Below are 24,957 nucleotides of genomic sequence, written 5' to 3' on the forward strand. Positions count from 1 at the left end.
AATTTAAAATGTTACTTTAAATTTTAAAATAACAAGTAATTTTTCTAATTTCACCACAGACCAATGAATACTTGGTCTACACAGTGATGTAGAGGCAAGTGTAGGTAAAATGCCATGTTTGCACTAGTCTTTTTTCTTTTTTTTTTTTTTTTTTTGTCTTTTTGCCTTTTCTAGGGCCACTCCCATGGCATATGGAGGTTCCCAGGCTAGGGGTCTAATCGAAACTGTAGCCACCAACCTACGCCAGAGCCACAGCAATGCAGGATCCAAGCCGCATCTGCAACCTACACCACAGCTCACGGCAACACTGGATCCTTAACCCACTAAGCAAGGCCAGGGATCGAACCTGCAACCTCCTGGTTCCTAGTTGGATTCGTTAACCACTGAGCCACGATGGGAACTCTCTGTTTGCACTATTCTTAACAGGACCAACACAGAGAAGTAACCCCAATGGTGAATGACTAAAACCTGAGTAGATACTACAGTTTCATCAAAGAGTGATAGTGTCACTGTGCACAGGGAAACCCTGTCATCAATTAGTCTGATATGCAGATAGTTTGCATATGATCTTGTTTTGAAAAGAAAAAAGAAAAATTCTGTGAGGGTCTGATATGATAATAAGAGTGAGGAGCGCAAATGATTATTCTGGGGCAGTGGCAGACATCACACAAGGAATACTCAAAAGTACCAGTTTATAGGCTAAAGCATGAGTTTTTACCACACTATTTAAAAATATATCCAAAGGGACCCTTATCTCTGGGAAATGCTATCTTAATTTCTGTTAGAAATTCCTGACTTCTATCCTCTGTTTTTCATATATTCGGATCAAAAGTCTGTGAACTTGTGTGAACTACCAAACATCGATGTTCACACGGAGTTCAATGACAGAAGAGGAATTTTGCCAATTCTTCTAGGCTTGAACAACTTAAGGTCAAAGGAAAAAGCTAAAGGAACTAATTCATATGAGATTATTCTATTAAAAAGAAAACAAATACAAACTATCTCTGTTTATTCTTTCAGCTTTGATGACACCCACTTTCCTTCATTTCCTTTCAATAATTTCCGGCTTTCTTGGATTTTTATCTAGTTTAACTTTTCCAAAGTTGAACACTGACAATCTTTAAAATGATTAAATCCTAGTTAGAATGTGGAGGTGTTCATGTGTGCATGAATGTATTCCTGTTCTTTCTTATCTAGATTTACTCGACACTGTCAATCAAGAGTTATAGAGAGATTTTTAAATATTGTATCATACGTTTCTTTGTTTCAAAGGGGATGTATTCACCAAGACATGTCCATAAGGGGAAAAAAAATAAGCAAGCCCATATAAAAGACAGAAAAGTCTACTAACTCAGGCCATAAAAGGGCATTTTAATCATTCATCAGAAATTGAAAACTGTTCTTTCTCTTGCAGTCTTAGGATATATCATTCTCCAGGCTTAATTAATTAAGTTTTATGTACCAAAACAAAAAGGAGATAAAATTGATGGCACAAGAATCTGATGAAAACTAGTTAAATTTTTTCTTTAAATTGTTTTATTTTCTATCTTACTCTCAAAATTTATTTCCCCTGCCTTAGTTGACTCAAGTTTAGCAAATGAAAACTTAATGGAGAGCATGGAGCACAATATGTCTTCACAATAGCAGTGTTTACGGAATAAATTGCTCCATTTCTGCAGCTGGAAGTAGGAGTTCAGATGGATTCTAAATGTCAGGAAACTTACAGAGTGAAGGCACATTTAAAAAGTCAGGGTTTTTTTTTTTTTTAACTGTATATTAAGTAATCTCATGATTTTTCCCTTTATTTCTACTAATGCCTTTCAATTCCACATATTTGTAGATATTCCAATAGACTAATTAAGAAAATAATGAGATAGGTACAGATATATACATCTAAACAGTCTGATAAAGTATTGCATATTTAAACTATAAGATAGACTTTGGTATCCTTTAAATGCCATTCATAATCAGGATAATATCCAAATAGCCCCCAAAACAGTTTCAGCAGTAGAAGTATTTTATATTAATAACAATACTTAGAAACCATAAGCCAGGGGACTCTAAATGATTAGTGCTTATAATCTAAATGTTATTTTAAAGATGTCAATGTAAGCTATTTCCCAGATATCAAGCATAGTAAATAGATTTAAGGTAATGTAACAACTATGTGGTTGCCTCGAATGCTAAGTTAAAATGGAATGTGAAGCTGTCTTTTTTTTTTAAATGAGTGAACACTAAGATTGATAGAGTTACCTGCTATGGGAGAGAAGTAATAGCACTTCTGCTTCAGATTTGTCATTCTTGATATAAAGTTTAGAATGATTTATTGTATAGAAAGTAAGCTATATATGATCAGTTTCTATTAAAACAATTTCTATATTTGCCACAATATTTATTTTTGGTGCCTTCCTTTCACTGGTGATTTTCTCTGTGCCTTCAAATATTGTTGATTCAAGGGAAACTTCATTCACCTATATCTATAGCCCCATCCTTGAATTTTTTATTACCTGGAACTCCTCTGACTTCAGGAAAAAAAATGAGTGTGTGTGTGTGTGTGTGTGTGTGTGTGTGTGTGTGTGTGTGTATAGTGTATCCATCTTAACCATTCTCTACAACCCTCAATCAGGTGCATCTTCTGTAATTTCTCTTTGACCTCATGAAGACAACATCTTCATTGCCATGTTTTATCCCTTTACCAACCCTATATGAAGTTCATGCTTTTTCCTAAATAGCTTAAATGCTATAATCTCTCATTTCTGACAGAATCATGCCACAAGAATAAAGGCTATCAGGAAATTCAGCTGCCTTCTCCATGATGCTGTCCCTTCCCCCACTTGCAATATTTTGTTCCTTTATACACATCCTTACTTACATCTTGCTCTTCTGACCCAGAAGAGAACGCATCTGTCTTATTCTTTATAGCCTGTTTCCTGACTGTGCTTTAGATGCCATCTTCTGCTTCTCTATGTTCGTGCCCTATAAATTTTACCACTCTTCCTTGTCTCCGTCTTCACCAATAATACATTGCCCTCAGCAAATAAACATTCTTAAATAGACTCCCCCTTAAAAAATCACAGCAATAACCACAAAAGTACCTCCCTAGACTATAAATTTCACTCTAGTTATAGGCCTCTCTCCCTCCTTTTTCAGGTGAACTTTTCCAAAGTGGAGTTCATATTCTCTGATTCACAAAAGAGGCAGAACATAACGATTTTGATGGTAATGGGCCTAGAGGTCAGTGGAAGCTGGAATCCTGTGCAGCCTTTTCCCTACTCTGTAACATTGGGCAAGTTATGTAAACTGTCATTGAAATCTTCTGTATCTGTAAAAGGAGATAACATCCTCAATATGGACATGTGAGGACTCAATTATTTAAATTATGTAAGGAATTCAGAATGCAAGAATGGCAGCTTTTGTATTGTTCAGTTGATTCTTCTGTATCTTTTGCCATATCTTTTGTCCACTCCCAATAGTGCCTTAAGTCAGACCTCATCATTTTTCATCTAGGCTATTCAACAACTTAATTTGTATAATTGCCTACTACCAACTTGTTCTAACCCATTTTTGTCACCCAACTACAAGAATGTTTATTATTTTCATAGGAAATCTTCCCTTGTTGCTGCCTGGTGAACACTTTCGAAGGATTCTCATTACCAAGGACTGTTCCAAAAAGTTTTATCTAGTTATTTGCATTAAAGTCACCTCAGATGTTGGCTAAAAATGAATACCTCAAAGCCCTACCTATTGAATCAGAATCTTTAAACAATTATATAACCCTGCATTATAGGCTGGATTCCCATTGATTTTCATTAAATATAAGGCTTATTATAATTGTACATAATACCGTATCATACTGAACTTCAACTGAAATTTTCCCAATGTGGAACATTTTCTCATATTGTATTGTCTTTGTATGACTCTCCAGAAACCTGGAATATTTCCACACTATTTAATTATTTTTTCAAGATTCTCCTGCTTCAAGAAGTTTCCAGTGACTATTGATTTCCATCTCTCTTTCTCCACCCTTGTATGGGTTTAATGACCTTATTGCCACTTACATTTATACTATTTGTTATTATACACTGCTAACTTTAATGTCTTTCCCATCAACTTGAAATTTTCTTAAAAAAAAAATGAGTCTGGAGTTCCTGTCGTGATTCATGGGTAACAAACCCGACTAGTATCCATGAGGACGCAGGTTTGATCCCTGTCCTCACCCAGTTGGTTAAGGATCCGGCACTGCCTTAAGCTGTGGTGTAGGCTGCAGACATGGTTGAGATCCCACGTTGCTGTGGCTGTGGCATAGGCTGGCAGCTACCGTTCCCAACTTGACCCCTGCCCTTGGGAACTCTCATGTGCCGTTGGCGTGGCCCTAAAAAGTCAAAAAAAAAAAACAGTCTTTTATCTCTCTATCCTTAGCACCTGGTGCATTTTACTGTTCATAATAAGCACTATACATTGATTTGTCTCTACCATTAACCTAGTTATTTATCTAGCCATCTACTTATATAATTACCTATGTATTTATTTGTAAATATATACACATTTATTTATCTGTTCATAGATTTATTTCACAGCAGAATCAATTAATTCATACAATTACATAAAATAAACAGTAAAGGCATCAGCCATGTAAAGGGAATAAACAAAGAGAGACAAGTTTATCATAGAAGAAAATGTGTATACCCAAACCTACCATAATGACATATATACCTACCTACATTATGATACATGAGACTTGTCCTTTACACAGTAGCCATCACTCATTTAAAAAAAAAAATCATTATTAAATTGCTGAGTGAAAATTCTCCTGGAGATCAGAAATATTGCAATCAATAAAGAACACCATTTTCGATAACATTATTGCTAAGTATATGCTATGTTTTAGCAGAACCCCAGCTATTTCACATTATACAGTAGTGAGACAGAGCCATCTGAGTTCTGTCCAAAGTAATATGGAAAGAAGCAAGGTTTGTCTAATGTAGGAGGGGCCTCTAACATGAATTTCATGAGACTTCCCAAACTCTCTCTCCTTATCTTATCCAGATGGGGGCTATCCAGTGAGGGGCTCAAGGCTCTCACAGTGACAAAGTGAAGAAAGAGAATGACCTTGAGTCTCTCAGTTACCAAAGAGAAGGCTGCCCGGTTAGACTGAGATGGAAGACACAAGCAAGCTTTTATTGTGTTCAGGAACTAAAAATTGTTTTGTTTTTAATCTCATAACAATTAGCCAATTTTAACTCAAAAATTGTTATTATAGATTTCTCAGTGAGTTAGTTCCTTAGGGTTTTTGTCTTTATAGTTACTTTGCCATAAGCTAAGAGCCTCCCAAAATGCAGTTTTTCTGAAATACCAATATAGTTACTAGGTACACAGATTTCTGATGATCTGGTGCAATCAAAGATATACTTTAAATGTCTGGATGACTTCATAGACTGACTATACATTCTATAAGTAATCCTTACTCAATATTATGTTCCTTAGCCTGGCTTTTGATAAATGGTCCAGGACTATAAAATAGTGGATGTTTCTTAAGTTTAAATAAAAGGGTGAGTTAATTTAATACATCTCAATTTTTCCCTGTGGCCCTAGTTAAAAGAATAAAAGAGAAAAATTATGGAGAATAAAAGAGAGGTCAAAACTTCCATCTATGAAGACAAAGTACCTGCTTTAAACTGACTTAAGAACAGAATTTCAGGAATGGTTTTTCTATACTTTGAAGCTCTAGAACTAATCTTTCTGCTAATTCTGACTCCAGCGGTATCCTTGGTGTAAGCTCTGAAATGTCCTGAGGATGTAGAGTAACATTAAATACAAATCCAGTTGATGATTGGTAAAAACCAGGTTTCTCTTACACTAGTAATCCTAATGGTGTTATAGCCATTTAAATAATCATTACAAATCATGGAAACAGCCATATCTTCATGTTACTTTTGTCTAAGACAAAAAATTAGTACCATGTGGTGACATGTACGTTTTAGAGGATACTGATAACTGAAAAGAATATAGACACATTTCTCAAATATTCACTGTAAATGGGTACAAATCAAGAATGAACTCAGTGATAGGTAATCCTTTTGAGGGTCAGTAATTGGGTTCAATATGGATGAGTACAGACTAAATTTTATATTCTTATTCAAAGCATTTTCACCATAATCATCATCTCTTTCACCAAGCTAATGCTGTAATTCTCTTGCAATTCTGATTCTCATGATGTTTGGAGTACTTCCTGCTTACAGATGATAATCTCGAGTGTACAATAATAAATTCTTCCCAGTGTTTTCCCCTATTCTCCTTATATAAAAGCTAAGGAAGGGTGGAGGCATGTGAAAATAAAAACTAGTGGGCAAATGAATGCTAATAAATATTTGCCATGTTTTGAGTAAAGAATTGGGTGAATTTTCAGTTCATTCTATATAAATCTCTCCTTATATTTAAAAATTTCAACTGCAAAAAAGGGCATGGAATTACAATTCACAATCCAAGTTTACATGATGGGACCCAAGATTCTATTATTACTTCATTTAACAAAATGAAGAAAAAAATGCTTTTTTCTTTTAAAAAAAGTTATATCTTTAATTACTTAACTAGGTGATATTTTTAAGTTGTGCATATAAAGTTGCAAAAGTAGTTTCCATGAGCCATCCATAGAAAGCAATCTTTTTACCTTGGTCTCACTGCCCTTGCCTAAAGGAATAAAAGCACAGCTACAAGTCATCTACTTCCTGTCTATTTTAAGTACCATGTATGGTCATTACCTTACCAGTCTTTCTCTCATTTGCATGCATTCTGGCCCCCATTTCATTAAGTTGTCAGTGTCACACTGAAAGGAACTTTTCCTTATCTGAGCTGATAGACAGCAGTGAAGCTTGTTCCCTTGTGCCTGCATCTTTCAGTGAAAAAGCAAGATTGGGAAACAGATTTATAACAATACATGGATGCACTGAATTAGAAAAGACAGTTTCAGAGCAATGACATGCTTTTTTTTTCCTCTGGTGCACACTCCACTGAGATATGTCAAATACACTGTATTAAAGCTTTACAAGTTTTGAAAGCTTTTCCAACCTCTTTCTTTTGTTGTTTTTTGTTGCTGTTGTTCTTTTCACTCTCTGTTGTGTTAATTTATCTGTATTTCCTCTGAATTAGGAACACCCTCTCTAGATCTCTGAATTAGGAAAAGGTTTATAAATGATAGTTTCCCCTCTTACACTCAATGCCTAATTGTTAAAAAGCAATCAGCAACTATATTTCCCAAAGAAAAATCTTACAAAAAAGTAACTCTGTCACGTCAGCAGAGCAGCCCACATCCATCAAGGACGGATGAAGCTCTCCCCATTTATCATAAAGAGCCACTGCTAGAATAAAATGCTTTGAAAGTCATTCCAAACGTGAACTTCCTCAATTACTGGAGAAAATGAAAATAAATTCAGTAGCTTTAAGTTTTTAATCTTTATAGCCAGCATAATGAAATAATGTGACTCATGACAAAACTGTAATTAGTATTATCTGAGCCTACAAGTTCTGTTCTCATATGAGGGTCATTCAATCCTTAAAATTAATGAGGTAAGAAGTGATATATTTTCAGATTTTATTTACAGGTACTATATTTTCCTCAGCAATATCATACTAGGTAATAAGTTCCTGTTTGTTGCCTGGAAATTTTCTTTAGTCCAACATTCCCTCTAATATATGGACTTTTTTGGGTAATATCCTGGAAACACAGAACCTGTTTTTCCATTCCCACTTCGGAGCATTATTTAACCAAATGGCAGCACTGAGAGCTTCAGCATTCAGATAGCCATCCTGTTGGTAATGGCCTTCCTGCAATATTTGTCCTAGACACAATGCATGTTCAAATACTGCAACAACTGTCATGAAGTTCACCACTCTTTCCTTTCTGTTACTCCTGAACTCCAAGCACATTCATTATGAAATACTTACTAGAAGCCACTGTGTTCTAGGAATATGGCAGGTGCTAGAAACACAATGGCTAATAACACAGAGTTTAACCTACCCTGAGGAAGCTTCTAGAGTCTAATTTGGGATGAAAAATATATGTAGGTTATTACAAAATAATGTGATTTTTAACATGACAGTCATATACACAGATGGATATAAGAATATACATGAAGATGCATTTTGTGTTAGGACTTTTGGAAAGTTTTCTTGGAAAAAATTATGTATAATCGGATTACTAGGTGATGAGTAAGAATTAGGAAAGTAAAACTGAAACACAAAAAAGAACCAAAAAACATGGCTGAAACGCAAATCTAATATAACTGTTGTGTAACTGCTAAGTAAATTGTAATTCTTCTACATTTATTCTTCACAACAGTTTCAAATTCTGTTTATAGGTAAGAAAACTAAGGCTCAGAGATATAAGCAGACTATTTACGATCACAGAGCTAATAGGTGGACTATCCATCTGACGAAAATATTCTCCTCCACTGGATTGTAATTTCCAGGAGTGACAGACCACCATACACAGTGTGCACTCCATTTTCAACTGTTAAATTAATGAATGTATGAATGATTCCAATGTCATCTGCTTATTTTTATAGTATGCTTTTATTTTACTAGGCAGAGAAAACAGTTTGTATAAATGCCCCGAGGCTAGGTAAAGTATGATTGATGCTTTTAGAGATCTGAAAGTGCATTAGCTTAACCAAAACTTTTATTTCTTATTTAAAAATTCCCAAATGTAATACAACAGTTTTTTTCACTAAAATTTTATCTACATTGCATGGTAAGACAGCAGCCTGTTCCATATTATTAGATGTCTCCCTGTAAATGTGATTTTAAAAGTAAAAAGTTAGATCTGAGTCTCAAGGAAGACATTTACTTGATGTGTGATCATGGAGAAATAAAAATATGAAAGTTTTCCCATGTGTAAAATGCCATAAAATGATACCTTTCCACCAGCTTATTGTAAGGTTTAAATTGAAGTGCCTATATATGGTATCTATCATGGTACCTGTGACATTGAGTGCTCAGTCAAGGCTATTATTATTTCCCTTGCCTGATTTTTTAAGTGAATTTATTACCTTTTATGATTTGCTATTATTTTGTTATATTAATCTCAAAATCAGGTGTTTCCAACCTACACAATCATTAATATAAAGCCTAAATTTTGGGGTTTTTTTTTTTTGCTTCTTTGCTTTTTAGGGCCACACCCATGGCCTATGGAAGTTCTCAGGCTAGGGGCCAAATCAGAGCTACAGCTGATGGCCTACACCACAGCCTCAGTAACTCGGGATCCAAGCCATGACTATGATCTATACCACAGCTCACGGCAATGCCAGATCCCTAACCTGCTGAGTGAGGCCAGAGGTCGAACCCACATCCTCATGGATACTTGTCAGGTTCGTTTCCACTGAGCAACAGGGGGAACTTCCAATATAAAGCTTAAATTTGGGATGGAAGAAAATATGTTATAGTCATTTTTATAGTATGTAAAATTTAACATTTTATACCTAGGCATTTATTTATTTGTGATTTATTTGAAGGGAAGGTCCAAAGTTTAGCTTATATTTCTTAGAAAATAAAGACCACAAATGACAAAGCACACAGCCACTGTATGCTATTTCCTCAACAACTATATATCATGCCTAATTGGTATAGGGCTTTGTACAAGGTGCCCTAAGGCATAGCACTGTGATAGAGCCTAGAGTCTAGCATGGGACAACAATAAATAAGGTAGGACTTGAAAGGAAGGGTAAGATACTCTGGAATTTATAATAACATTACTCAAATACTGACTCATTGTGGTTGGGTTGAGAGAATAGATAATTAAATATGACTGGGGTTTTATCCCTGAGACTATGAAGAATGGTAGGATCATGCATGGAGAGAGAACTGAGAAGATGAAAAGTTTTAGGGGGGATGTTGAGCTTGGTTCTGTTCACGGTGGACTATCCACATGGGATAAGTATTGTAAACTACACAAAAAACCTATCTGGAGTTTGATCTAAAATGAAAATTTCACGCTGCTTGAAAACTGAAAAAGTGACATGTGGAATTCCCATGGGAGAAAACAGATTGGTTCACAGATAGCTAGACAGATGATAAGTAGGTAAGTAAATTTTTAAAAGCCAAAGACAGAATATAAACTGGAAGAATATTTTTATTTTGAAAGAAGCTGAAAGAGAAGCCAGCAAAGGCAAAAGAGAAGGGTTAATAAAGAAAGAAACAAAGAGAGAAGTGGTAGTAGGTAGGGAGAGAAGGAAGGAAGGAAGAAAGGAAGGGAGAAGACAAAAGAAGGGTCAAAAAGAAGATTGTTATTGGAGTTAATTTAAGATTGTAGAAAATTTTAAGTTAAAAACTAAAAAGGGGACCATTGGATCTGGCAGATATATGTTTGTTCATTACACCATACTCAATTTTTCCTGCTTACTTCATACTAATTAAATTATTAAACATATCAATGTGAGGAGATTAGGGGATGTTTGTTAATAGCAACAAATAAATAATCCTCTTTATTAGAGGTTTTTTGGCTTGTTTGTTCATTTCCTATTTCCTAACCATAGAAATATCTTTTGAGAAATCCTGCTAACTCTCATTGATTTGACTTTTGCAAACTTTAGGCTTATGGAAAAGGGGTATTTCACATATGTGGGTTTTTGGTAGTATGTATGAATTTACTGATATTTTTATATTAAATTATTATGGGTTAAATCATATTTTATTACAATATTTTTTTCAATCAGGACCTTAAGATATGGTAGAAAGAAAAAAGTAGTAAGATAGCACAAAATCAGGAGAAAATCTCTTACTTAAAATTTTAATGTTAGTCATTGTTAAAACAATATTCACTTGAATTTCTAATACATTGTCTCATGATTAAAACAGGTAGCCAAGGTTAGCTTTTTTCCTGTTGTAAAGAATCAAGCTTTAAGTAAACTTGGTCAATGATTACAAATTATTTCATTCTACTCCATGGCTTTGGTTGCTTGGAAAGATTTTTCTTTCTATGAAGTTATTCTGTTTTTCAAATTTTTGAAAAATCACACAAACTTTCTTTTTTTCAAGAAATTATTGCTTTCAATTTGTTGCTCCTATATTATTAATGCTTGAAGAATAATTCAGATAAGCAGTTTAGAACAGGTTTTTAGCTAAGTATTTTTGAAAATTAAAGTTTATTTTAACTTGGTTTATATGGAAACTTACAATTAGGAATTATGGTAATTCCAGCTGTCCTTGTTGCTAAATTATCAGAATTCTTAAAGAATTGTTTCTGCCAATGTTGTCAAATTAGGAATTGATGTTTTACACAATCAAGAATACATACATAGGTGACTGATATATTTAAAATGAAGAAATGTAACAACTCTTAAAGATGTTTGTTTATCCTATGCAAATGTCAAAGAGAATATGCAAATATTCATATATACATAGAACACCATAGTCTATATAAGTTAAAAATACAATGGCTACAATGTATTAATGAAGAACCGAATGCCTTGCTGATCTTTTAACTCTCATTTAGTATCACTGAGTAAGTAATGGAGCATAGCTAGTTGATACACTTTATTATCTCATAGCTAAGTTCAACCCAAACTGGACAGATTTCCTAGAAGCTGAACCACTTATGTCACCATCCAGATTCAAAAGGAAGGCCAAAGAGACCTAAATCTATCTTTCTAGGATTGGAATAAACCCAGATCTGCTTATCCTGTATGTCTTTGAATGGCTGGCACGTTTCCCTCAGTAAATCACTGAAACAACACTATGTCTTGGCCATTAAGCACTCTTTCTTCTTTTCTGAACTTTCAGAAATTTGGGGGAGTCATCCCTCTTCCACTTCATGTGGTTTTCCTGGTACTATAACACAAGGACCTACCTACTTCCCCTACTATTAAGGTGGGTTTATATCCTGGAGTGGGGCAAAAAAGTAAGTTGAAAAAACTTACATGTACACTGTGAGAGAGGGAGCTCCTTTCTTTAGCCTGAGATTAGTAAGCGTGAGCTTGCAGTTGCTAGTGATCATATTGATACCAATTAGAGAGACACTATCTGAAAATGAAGTCAACAAAGAACAAAAAGCAGAGACTGAGAAAGTGAAAAAGAGGGAAAAAGAAGAGAGAGAGAGACAGAGACAGAGAGAAAGACAAGAGACAGAGAGATCAGGTAGCCAAAGGTATTTTAACTTCAGGTCCTAGCTTGAGCATCACCCCCTTGGTTTTCTCAGATAAAAGAGCCAAGGAATTACATTTTAGTCGAAAGTAGTTGAATTTAGTATAAACCACTTGCAGTTAAAAAACTTTTGCCTTATTTCAAGCATATTAGATTTAGTTTGAGTTTTCCTTAGAAAAGTGTTTGGAGAAGAACAATAGGGAACATGATACTAATAAGCCATTATTCTAAAAATTCTCTGAAAGTCTAGGATGAGTATCAACTGGTGTGTATTAATTAATTTACTAATTTTTTATGGAGTGTCTACTTTGTCCCTGACATTGTTTTAGGAAATGAAAGTATAATTAGGCCCTAGATAAAGATTCTAAACCCTCTAGTGTGGAGTGGTACACACTAAACACAAAAATAAATAATCTAAGTAGTAATAAATGCTACAGAGGGGGAAAAAATAAACAACATTTATGGGCTATTGAGGATAGTTAAGAAAAACTTCTTTAAATATAATCGAATGATTGATGAGGCAGCTTAACATAGAATGGTCAGGGTTAAGGGAAAAAAACATGAGTTTACTGTCTTGCTCAACATCTTAAAGAAGGCTATTACATAGAGAAGAAGTGAATGCGGGGGAGAGCAGCAGGCAATGATATGAAGGGCTAGGGTCTTGTTGGCTAGCCTAATGAGTTTGCTTTTATTCTCATTTTAAAGGGGACATTTAAAATAATACAGTATTACAATTCTTTTTTTTTTTTTTTGTCTTTTTTTGCCTTTTCCATGGGCCGCTCCCGCAGCACATGGAGGTTCCCAGCCTAGGGGTCGAATCGGAACTGTAGCCACTGGCCCATGTCACAGCCACAGCAACGCGGATCGTTAACCCACTGAGCAAGGCCAGGGATCAAACCCGCAACCTCATGGTTCCTAGTCGAATTCGTCAACCACTGCACCACGACGGGAACTCCAGTATTACAATTCTTTAAAAAATCCTAACCAACTGTTCTATGGAGAATATATCAAGACACAAAGAGTAGAGGAAGACCAATGAGAAAACTGTTTTAGTGTGGGAAACAAAGACATTACATGGAGGAAAGAAGCAATGAATGTGATGACAAGTGATTGGTTTAATTGTATATTTTGGAAAATGAAACTGACCCCTGGTTGGGAGTGCTGGGAGAGTGGGTGGTCCATAGTGAGAAAAAGATCAAGGATGAAATTTACATGATAAAACCAGAGAGAAGCTTGTATCCCTTGGCTGCCCTTGTATTCTAAGAATTAGAGATTCTTTTGGATTACAAAAAGAAATAGCCACAGTGGTTTAGAGTCTTGCTTTCAATTCAGAAATGTCTGACTTCAATGCCTATCTCCACCATTTCATAGATTTGTGTCTCTTTATTCATTCATTCATCATTCATCAGGCATACATTTGTTTCTGTTGACATGCTAAGCATTGAAGAAACAAAATTAAACGAGATGCTCTGCTTTTGAATCCTTGAGGAAAGGCAGGTAAATGCCAAGAAAACAACTATATAGATAAAATAATTAGAAATCATAGATAAGTGCTATACAGGAGGAGGTAGATAAGGAATAGAGGAAACTGGCCTTAGATAACATGGCAAACACAAAAGTTCTCTCAGATGAGGTAATATCCATGATGAGATCCCACTGTTGGGAGGAAACAAATCAAGCAGAGATTGAGGGAAGAATGGTCAACGAGTAGGATACCACACAAAAAGGATGTCTGACTTGAGTTTCTTTATCTGATAAAGCAGGAAGACGATAATCTTGTATGCATTTTTAAAAATTAAATAACAGAAAGCATAGGCAGGACTAAGAACAGTTCTAGGGGCATAGAAAACATTAAATAATGGTTACAAACCTCTCCTAATTAGAATTGTTAAAATAGGAAGTTAGTTTTATTAGTGTTGTGAGCACTGGGTTGATGTTAGGCAGTGTTCCTAGTTATGAAGCCCACATCTTCCAGATACAAGCTTTATAACCTCAGGCAAACTGTTTATAAGATCATAGAATCTCAGGATGGAACCAGTCTTGGGAGACCAGCTATCTGGGCTGGGAAGACAAGGGACGGGACAATCCGGAGGACCAAACGAAAACAATCAGCACAAGGTCATAGTGTCAGCTTGACAGAGGATGGGACTGTGGTAAAAGAGTTCACATAATTACCAAGTACTAGAGGCAGAGTCTGAATCCAAAGACCACAATAGTTAATGGACGTCTTGTAGCCTGTGTATCTTAACATATTAAATTCTCCTTACACTAAAATTTAAAGCTGAGAGCTATGTAGAAGACCCTGTATCCATTTAGGAACTTAGAATGTTTTTCCAAGCTTTAAGACAGAAGTTCACAACCTGAGATAGGGCCTGGAGGGGTCTCCCAAGAGACATCTGGCAAAATGTAAAGCCATATTTAGTGTCACAGGAGGTGAGGAGGGGAGGGTTGCCATTGGCAGCTAATGAGTAGGGGCCAGAGATACTGCTAAACATCCTATAACAGTCAGAACAGCCTCCTACAACAAGGGATAATTCTATTCAACATGTTACTAGTGCTGAGGCCACTAGTGCTAAGTTCTTAAGCTACATATTCTATTACTGATGGAGGAGGTGGTGTATAAGACGAGAACAACAACAAAATTATAAGAACACTCAAGGGGTGAGGTAAAAAGATCCAGGAAGGACCTATTGTACACCATAGGGAATATCTTATAATATGTTGAAGAAACCTATAATAGAAAAGAATCTGAAAAAGTTTGTGTGTGTGTGTATCTGAATCACTTCACTGTGCACTTGAAACTCACACAGCATTGTAAGCTAACTATACTTCAATTAAAAAAAAGACTCAGAAATACACAGAAAGTAGTTTCCTCAACAACAATAGGTAAGAGTTCTTACTTTTTCAAGAAATTATACTCTATAAGAATGGCATGAGGTATGGCCTCTGTAAATAACTGCTTTTTGTTGTAAATCACCCTTGGAAATACAATACTGCTTTTTAGAAGCTGCAAAATGGAGGGAGGAAATAAGTTTTAAAACCTAGATATTTTGCAAACTTACCGTTTTTATATATAATTTTTGAAGTATTTGATTACAAGTAGATGAAAGGTCAATGAGTTCTCTTTTAGGAATGAGGGATAAAAATTCAGAAGGCCTATATTAAATCTTTTTGATATACATGCTCTGATTAGGGATTTGAAAATTTTAATAATTCAAAACCTTGTTCCCGTCCTGCAGTGGCTTTTTGTCAGGTTTTTTGTTTTGTTTTGTTTTTTTTCCATCCAATAATTGAAAATTCTCCTATAGCTTTACATTTTGGCAGGATATCTTTTAGAGCGACCCATCTATTTCAAACATCATGGACTCGTAAGAGGAAAACAGTATGGGCAGCAAGCGTGGACTCCCCTAAAAATGTGAATCATAACAGGCTACATAGGTGTCTGACATAAAGGAGGGAGAGGCTCAGTTAAAATGCTATCTGCTAAGGTTGAATCGAGGCATGGTTAAGAGCATGAGCCCTGAAGCCAGAGTTTCTGGATTCAAATCCAAATACAACTTTTACTATCTGTTTGTCCTTAAGCAAGTTACTTAAGAATTCTACTTCATCCTCTTCAACATTAAAATGGACATTAATAATAGTACTTCATAAATTTTTGGTAAGGAACAAAAGATATAATATGTGTAAAGTTATAGGAGGAAGGGCTAATATATTTCCATAAGTGTTATCTTTATGTAGAAGTAGGTGATGAGCTAATGAAAAACTAGAGTACTTCAATTTATTACATTTTAAGACCTCACACCCCAAATATAACTCCTCATATGGAAGAATCCAAATTACAGCTATTGAGGAATTCCTGCTGTGGAATGCTGGGCTAAGAATCCAACTGTAGTGACTTGGGTTGCTGCAGAAGCATGGGTTCATTCCCTGACCTGGTACAGTGGGTTAAAGGATCCGGCATTGCCACGGCTGCAGCAGAGGTCGCAGCTGCAGCTCAGATTCAATCCCTGGCCTGGGAACTTCCATGTGCCACAGGTATGGCCATGAAAAAAATAAAACCAAACAACAACAACAACAAAACAAATTATAGCTATTGAGTACATTAAGAATAGCTAAACAGAATCTGCTGGGATTTAATAACATATTTACTAACACAAATAGAAATCTTTCCTAACATATGGAACAAAGAGAATACCATCCAAAGACACTCATAATGGGATTTATGTAAAAGTAATGTCCAGGACTTAATGTGGTCTCAACTGAATTATAATATAGGGCCCTTAAAAAGAACAATGCAACAGGTAAAAAACAAAAACAAAACAAAACAAAAATGGTGAAGTCCAGTGCAGGCTCTTCCTTTGGATACTGTCTTTATCTGCTTCATGAAGAGTTCTTCATCCTTTGAATAGATGGTGTATATTTGCATAAGTAATGACAATGTTCCAAGAGGTGCTTTTTGGAAAGAGAAAGGACCTTTCTCAATTACAGGTGCGAAACATTATGCTTTGCACTGGGAAGAAAAATGCTATGTAAGAATTAGTTCCTGGGACTACAACTAAGAATCACTTGGGAAGAAGGTCAGGCTCTTTTGTCCGTTCTTAAGGTGGGGAGCAATCTCAGGCTATTACTTGCTGAGTTTGGGGAATGGAACACTTAGTGATTCAAATGATGATAGTAGTTCTCTCTTACTCTGCCTTTGGAGAGGAAGGTGGGACGTCTGTAAATATCCACACCTGATTAGGCACCTCCTTTTTATGACACAGCTGGAAAAGAGGACAGGATTATTTTCCTTACAAAAGTAGTAATACTCCTTGGACCCACTGGCTCTGTGATTTTAGTTTTACTGTAATGGGAGAATAAAGTTTTATCTAAAACTGAAAGACAAGAAAAGTAGTCAGCAGTAGGAGCAATTAGAAATTAGCAGAAAAGGAGTTCCCATCATGGTGCAGGGTAAGCAAATCTGACTAGGAACTCTGAGGTTGCGGGTTCGATCCCTGCTTCCATCAGTGGGTTAAGGATCCGTCGTGAGCTGCTATGTGTAGGTCGCAGACGCAGCTAGGATCTGGCGTTTCTGTGGCTCTGGTGCAGGCCAGCAGCAATAGCTCTGATTAGACCTCTAGCCTAGGAAGCTACATATGCCGCGGGTACAGTCCTATTATTGAATTCTAAGAGGGAAGACTGGGACAACAAGTGCAGGAATTGAGTGTAGGTGGTTTGCTGGAGTAAGAGCATAGAATCACATAACCAGACAACTAGTTACAGTACAAGGCTGTGTATTTAATTTCAATTGCTACCCGGGGCTCAGACTCATATCTAGAATTAGTCTAAAGGATTCTGATAATGGCACCATAATGAAACTAGCGCCAATATAATGGAAGTTATTTTTCTTTTGGTTCCCTCTGAAACAGAAAAAAACAGGAATGAGCAGCGACTCTGTGATGAATGCAGAATATCACAAAATCACTTCCCATCTGCTAGCTAAATAGACAAATAACTATAAATCTTTTAAACGATAAAAACAAGAAATGTAGTACATAGATCAAGAAAAATCTTTGACATCTCCCACCAGAAACCTAAGAGGAGGTATTTAATTTTTAATGCTATGGGGTTTTTTTAAATGGTGAAATTAATGCTAAGTTAACATTAAAATGAAAAAATACTATTGATCAATGGAGAATTTCGAGTTTTATCCAATTGTGGTAATCTCTAGGAGAGATGCTTTTTGATTTACAAAAGTGTCTTTAGTTCATGGTTATACTGATAATTTAAGCAATATTACTATTTTTTAAGTGAAATACATTACAAGTTTTACATTATCCCTTTTCTTGTGCTCTGTATCTTTAAGTCAGATTTATTGAGGTTCAATTTACATAACCTTCACCCTTTTAAGTGTGTATTTTTATTAGTTTTAACAAACATATACAATTTTAATATTGGTTTCTAGAGTCTTTGGGGAGAAAATTGTCAATAAAAGATAAAGATCTTAAATTCCCAACTTTTAAAACTGACTCTGAAGCTTGCTTGAAAATACTTAAGAAAAATTCAAAACTGAACCTTTGAAGGATTGCGTATACATATTCAATTCTCTCATAAAACTGGGGTGAGGCAAAATACATGTGTACACACCAATATTAAAAAATATTTTAGTGGCACCGCAAGTTTAATGTTTAGCAAATGATCACTTATTATTGTTATATTTTGACTTTAAAGTTCTACCCTTTTTTTTTTTTTTTTTTTTAGGGCTGCATCTGCAGCATATGGAGGTTCCCAGGCTAGGGGTTTAATCAGAGCTGTAGATGCCAGCCTACACCACAGCCACAGCCACAGCCATGCCAGATCTGAGCCACGTCTGTGACCTATATCACAGCTCATGGCAATGCCGGATCCTTAACCCACTGAGCAAGGCCAGGGATCGAATCTGCAACCTTACGGTTCCTAGTTGGATTCGTTTCGGCTGCACCACAATGGGAACTCAAGTTCTACGCATTTTTAACCTTTGCTACCACAATGTATATTATTTGACTTTTTTTTTTACTGTGCCCATGGCACATGGAAGCTCCCAGGTTGGGGATGGAACCCACACCACAGCAGGGCCCTGAGCCATAGCAGTGACAACACCTGATCCTTAACCACTAGGCTACCAGAGAACTCCTTTATTAAGCATTTTTATAATATGTCAAGAATTTAGTGTCTTAATTGAATACACATTGCCCTCTTTAAGAAAATTGTAAATTGCCTTAACTAAGTATTGGTTAATTATTTTCCCAATATACTTTATATTCAGTGCATGCATGTACAACTTAACATAAAAACGTCCTGCATAGTTAATGGTTTTAAGAAAAGGATACATGTTCTTTATTAAGATCCATAAATGATAAAATTGATAAATTTTTCAAATGTTTTAGGTTGGTTGCACAAGAAAATAATGATAATGATATGATGTCAGAATAACATTATATATTACAGAAAACTAATAACCTCCAGGGTGCTCAACTTCCATGAAATTCATTTCATATCTCATCTATTATGGAGGATCTGTGAAAAATAGTTTACTATTCCCCTTCTGAGATATTTGGCAAAGCAGGGCTGGCTCATGAAAGCAAAGAGATTAGATATTGTCATTTTCAAAGGGTGAAATCTGTGAAAGCTGTTTTCTAATTCAAGAAATGTCTGTGTGATAAAAAATCCTTCCATGCAAATAACATGGGGGGAACAAAAGCCAGTCATTTTTCTTAGCTTTCAAAATAAATATATTCTTTTCATTTTAAGCAGTACAATTCTAAGAGAGATAAATCAACATACACACAACCTGGTATATATGCTCACAAGGTGATGTTTACTTCTTGAAAGCATCTACTGTTGGAATTGTATAGCGTTCTTCAGAGAAGGGTTTTAGTCCTTCCACATTTAGGAAGTATTGTCAGAGATTTAAGTCTATGCTGTATCCAAAATCCTAGTTGAGTAAAATGAGGAAACCCATATAGAGCAAAGAAACTGTTTAAACTTTATCATTTTTCTTTCATATTTTCATTTAATTCCCATTGTCTATAATTACAGCTTGTTGTTGGCTAGAGGCTCTCTGTGAAACCTGAAACAGTGGGTAAAATATTATCTGAAGTGCATATGTGCATGAGAAGTAAAGGCTTTCATTGGATCTTCAATGGAAAGGAGTTTATAACCAATATAATACAAATGCCCTTTAACAGAGTCTTTAGAAGTATTTGGTACCTTCCATATTTCCTTTTTGGCCTGAATTACCAGTTTTCTCTTCCACAAAAGGCACATTCCCTGGAATTTCCCCTCCATCTTAATATTCTTGGGCTCCTATTGATTTTCTTTTGCTCCGTCTCCACCTGTACAAGTTCTACACAATGCTCAGAGTACAGTTTATACACAGTTTCATCCATCAGTCTGTGACATAGTTAAGAACTACATTTCTATGTTCCTACAGCTTCATTTCCCAGAAAATTTCAACACTTGTGTTCTATGTAACACTCTTATGCACATCTCATCTCCCTTGTTAAAGTGAATATTTAGGAAGCCTTGTTTATTTTGTGTCTCCAAAAGTGGAGTCCAAGCCAAGCACAGAGTGAGGTTCATGTATTGACAGAAATCAAACTGACTTCCTAGTTAATTTCAAACCATGCATTCTCCATGTATTCCATGAAGAAGTGGGGATGGTAGGGTGGGAAAGGAGTCAAATAAGGACCATCTAATCTAAGCCATCCTTATTTACCAAGCCCTCTAAATTTTTCTGTCTTCATCCAGAAATTCCTTTTTTTCCCTTTCTGTCATTTTCTTCTTTAGGAAAGCACATTTTGTTGAATTCCATTACTTTTTCCTGCCTTCTAGTTATCACAACCAATTCATGGAATGCAACATTTGGCAACATTTTTTTTTCATTCCTTGAATTCAAAATGTAAAACAAGATTGAACATGTCATAGTGGGATTTTATAGATTTTCATTCAGAATCTCAGCAGATTTGAAAATGCAAAGAAAATTGTACAGAAGTTCTCATTCATTTGTTACCTTCCTGTCACTGTCATGGCCATGACACAAAAGTCTTCTTTTCAATGATGTATTTCCTTACATGTTATCTCTAGATCCCCGGGCTTTTCTTTCTCTGTAGATTTGAAGACTATTCTGCCAAAGTCAGACACCTACTAAGTCAGTAATTGTCCTCTCTTTCCCACAAGCATGTCTCTCTGAGACCAGTTCTTTCTCCGCTTCATCACTTTATGTTTTGCACATTCTCCTCCTCCACTTATGTCCTTCCCAAATGCTTGAAGTTGTTTTCTCTTCCACTCATTTTTTTATACTCCCCTCCTATCTCACAGGGAAATAGCCTCAAATATTTCATAGGATGATCCCTGGACTTCCTTGGCATAACTATTACTGAGCTCTCCCTTAAAGTTGTTGATTCTTTTATAGATTCCTGGTGCCTGGTACCCTAATTTTCCTGTGACTCATATACATCTGATTAAGGGATAATCTTGATATTCTCTTTGAATCACTGTCTATCCTCTTTGAGGCTTATGTCACTTGATTACATTATAAGTTGTTATATTACTTATATAAATTGTCTCTCTTTATTGTTTCTATCTACAATACTCCAATCCTTCCCCATCAATTACTGAAATCCTTGGTAGATTGTCCCTTTGATTCTTTTCTAACCAAACTCCTTCCATTGCTCTACACAGTTTTATGACTCTATGGAAGTACCCCCAATACTAACCTCAAAGTACCTTGACCTTCACTAATATCTACTCTACTTTAAAATCAGTTCCTTCTAACTCAGACAGAATATGACTCTTGGAACTAGGCACCTACCATAAAATATCAGTAAAATCTTGGCCATTTACTGAGGCTTCACATTTATTAAATGGAATATAGATACTTGTTCTGCCCAATTTTTCATACTTATGAAAGAATCAAAACACATTGCATATGAGAAAATGCCTTATACACCATAAAATCTTCATAAATATGACATAATGTGACTTGAACACTATCTTTCAGCCTGGTATTCATTATCATGGAAGTATACAGTATGATTTTAGATGTTCCGTGGGGGGCCTTTCACTTTCATTTCAATGAGTTTGTGATTTGTTTAATTTATAATCTACAATGATCTTTCATGTCAAAATGGAGACCTAATCTGAAAATAATGTGCACCAGTAACAATAATGCCACCGCCTGGGAGCATTTGGCAGACTGAAGAATTTTGAAAATCAAAAATTTAAACAACAAAATCACCTTGACAATCCTCCCCCCTTTTTTTTTCCCTGCAAAAACCCTTCTTTTATATGAGAAAGCAAATACAGCCTTTCTCTAGAAAAATACAGTAACATCTCAAAATCCATACTGAATTGTTTTTGAGATAGTTATCAAACTCAAATAAGCGTGGTTAGGAATGACGAAAATACAGAGTAAGAGGAGTAAAAGGGTGGTTGCTCTTTTTAAAAATATAGAAACTTTTTTCATTAAGTTTTCAAAAAATATGGTAGGAGTACATTTATTTTTTTCATTTACTTAAAATACTTTCAGCATTCATCATGAGCTGGGCATGATACTAGTTGCTGTAGACAAAATGACATGCATAACCATTCCTAATCACTGCCCTCTTGAAATTCAGATACTAATGGGAGAGTAATCAGTCAAGTAGTCTCAAAAGTAATAGAAAAATTACCAATTTCACAGGAAAAGAGCTAACTAGGAACATCTGTAATAGGGGAATCTGACACGATCAGATGATGAGAGGACACTTCTCTAAGAGGTAAAGAAAAAATTATCATTAACCAGCATAGAGAGAAGGAAAGAACATCCAGGTAGAAGAAGTGATAAATGCAAAGGCCCTGTAAAAAGTACTTAGGATAGAGTGACATTTTCCTGAAAAAGAGACTGAAAGGTAGTATAATGAGGGAAGAAGCTAGAAAGGTAACTAAGATATGGACTATGCAAGGTCTTGTAAAAGTCCATGATAGGGGAATAATTGATGATGATGATGTAATTGTCATCTTTTTTTAATTTTGAAACAATATGTTGTTTTCATTAAGTATATATATATTTAATATATGGTAAGCAATTTCATGTTCCATTTGATTTCTTCTACTACTGTTTGAAGTAATAGTATAAATTTTCTTTTTTTAAATTTTAAAATATTGAGTCAGTTTGAAGAAAATATAATTTCATAAATAATAACAGGTTGTGCTGAGATACAGTAAAAAGCCATGCAGGTATTACATGAATGACTAAAGTTTGTGAAACCCCACTTTAATCCAATATATCAATATTTTTTACTCAATTAATTTTATTACATTTATAGTTGTACAGTGACCATTGCAACCCAAGTTTACAGCATTTCCATCCCAAACCCCCAGGCCATCCCCCCACTCCCCAACCTCTCTCCTTTGGAAACCATAAGAAGTTTTTCAAAGTCTGTGAGTCAGTTCTGCAAAGAAATTCATTGTGTCCTTTTTTGAGATTCAACATGTAAGTGACAGCATATGATGCTGGTGTCTCACTGTCTGACTAATTTCATGTAGCATGATAATTTCTAGGTCCATCCATGTGGCTGCAAATGCCATATTTCTTTCCTTTTAATGACTAAGTAATATTCTATTGTGTATATGTCCCACATCTTTATCCACTCCTCTTTCGATGGACATTTAGGTTGTTTCCATGTCTTGGCTATTGTAAATAGTGCTACAATGAACACTGGAGTACATGTATCTTTTTGAGTCCTGGTTTTCTCTGGATAGATGCCCAGGAGGGGGATTATTGGATCAAATGTTAAATCTATTTTTAGTTTTCTGAGGACAATATATCAATTTTTGAAGGGAAGAATTAAACTTTACAGAGATCACTTAAAATGAAGTCTGGAATTTTTATTATAATCAGTCAAATCTGTTGTGGGAAAATGAAATGAATAATAACAGTAATTCTGCCACCATTTTAAAAGACTTTGAGATCATTTGTAAATAGAACTCCCACAGTTCCAGAAGCCTTGTTTATCTTATGATTAATATGAGATATGGGACCAGATATTGGTTCTTTTGTATTCTTAGAGACACTTCATTGCATAACGTCTACTTTCCTATGAAAATATTTGAATGAATTCCAATCTGAAGGTCCTGGCTTACGACAAACCTTAAAATCAAGTTTGACCATTATGCATGCTACTTCTAGTGGGGACAGGGAGTGTTCACAGATTTCTAGATCCTTCTTTACAGGATTAGTGGTTTGGGTTAGAATTTTTCAGTCTCATTAAAGATAATTCAAGGAAAGGGAGGAATAATATTAAGAAGAATCTCCTCAAAATTAAACCCTCTATTCTCAGTCTCCTTCTACATTATACACTCTAATAATTTCTTTTAAAAACTTCAATATGAATAATTCATCTAGTTTACCTGAAATATCATTTGCTAAGTGCTACTGGTGCCAGAGACTGTGCTAAATTGTACAAAATAATTATCTCATTTAATACTCAAAGAAAGACTACGAGGTTGGTATTTTATTATCCCTATTTTAAGATGAGACAATTGAGAATCATTAAGTATCAGTAACTTGGCCAAGTCTGCCTGACTAGTAAGTAGCAGTGCCAGAACTGGGAATCAAACCCAGGAAAATCTAACCTCTTAGTGTCTATGCTGTTTACCACTGTGAGATGCCTCTCTCTCACTGACACACATATTTCCACAAACTCATGTCCAAACATGTATACGCGTACTCATACAGGCATTTATAAAGATACAAAATGTTAGGAAATAATATAAACGGATGTTTTATAAACTCATGACCTTGGTGATTAAATGAAAACCATAAAGAAGGCACTTGATTGATAATAATATGTTTCAACTATCATTTACCATTTCATTCTCTTTCATTCCAGTTACTCAGGAAACTATTTTCCACAAATTAATTACACAATATTAGATGTTGGTATTTCTACCAGCTAAAACACAAATATGGGCTCCAACGGCCTGAAGATTACTTATTAGTATATAAATCAATAAGAGATTATAAATTCCTAGTACTTTTAGATTGTATGTCAGATTCAGGAAGGACAATTGCCAGAAAGCCACATTGCTTGGAACTATTTCTAAATTACTGGCACTGGATATTGCCATATTGATTTATTGATTAAAACAACAACAATAATCTTCAGGCTAAAGTTGCATCTGAAATAAGTCAGTGATTTTTGGTGCTATTAATTGTGCAATTAGTTTTTTTAAAATATAACATTATCATACACTTAATTATTTTGTAGAAATAATCTTTTAGGGTGTTTCTTAGAGTTAAAGTGAAACATTTTTACTGAATTG

This window comes from Sus scrofa, chromosome 8 (genome assembly GCF_054392235.1).
Source record: "Sus scrofa isolate SSC_HxYL_T2T_F1_AM1 chromosome 8, Sscrofa_HxYL_maternal_Yorkshire_Landrace_v2.0, whole genome shotgun sequence".
NCBI classification, from domain to species: Eukaryota; Metazoa; Chordata; class Mammalia; order Artiodactyla; family Suidae; genus Sus; species Sus scrofa.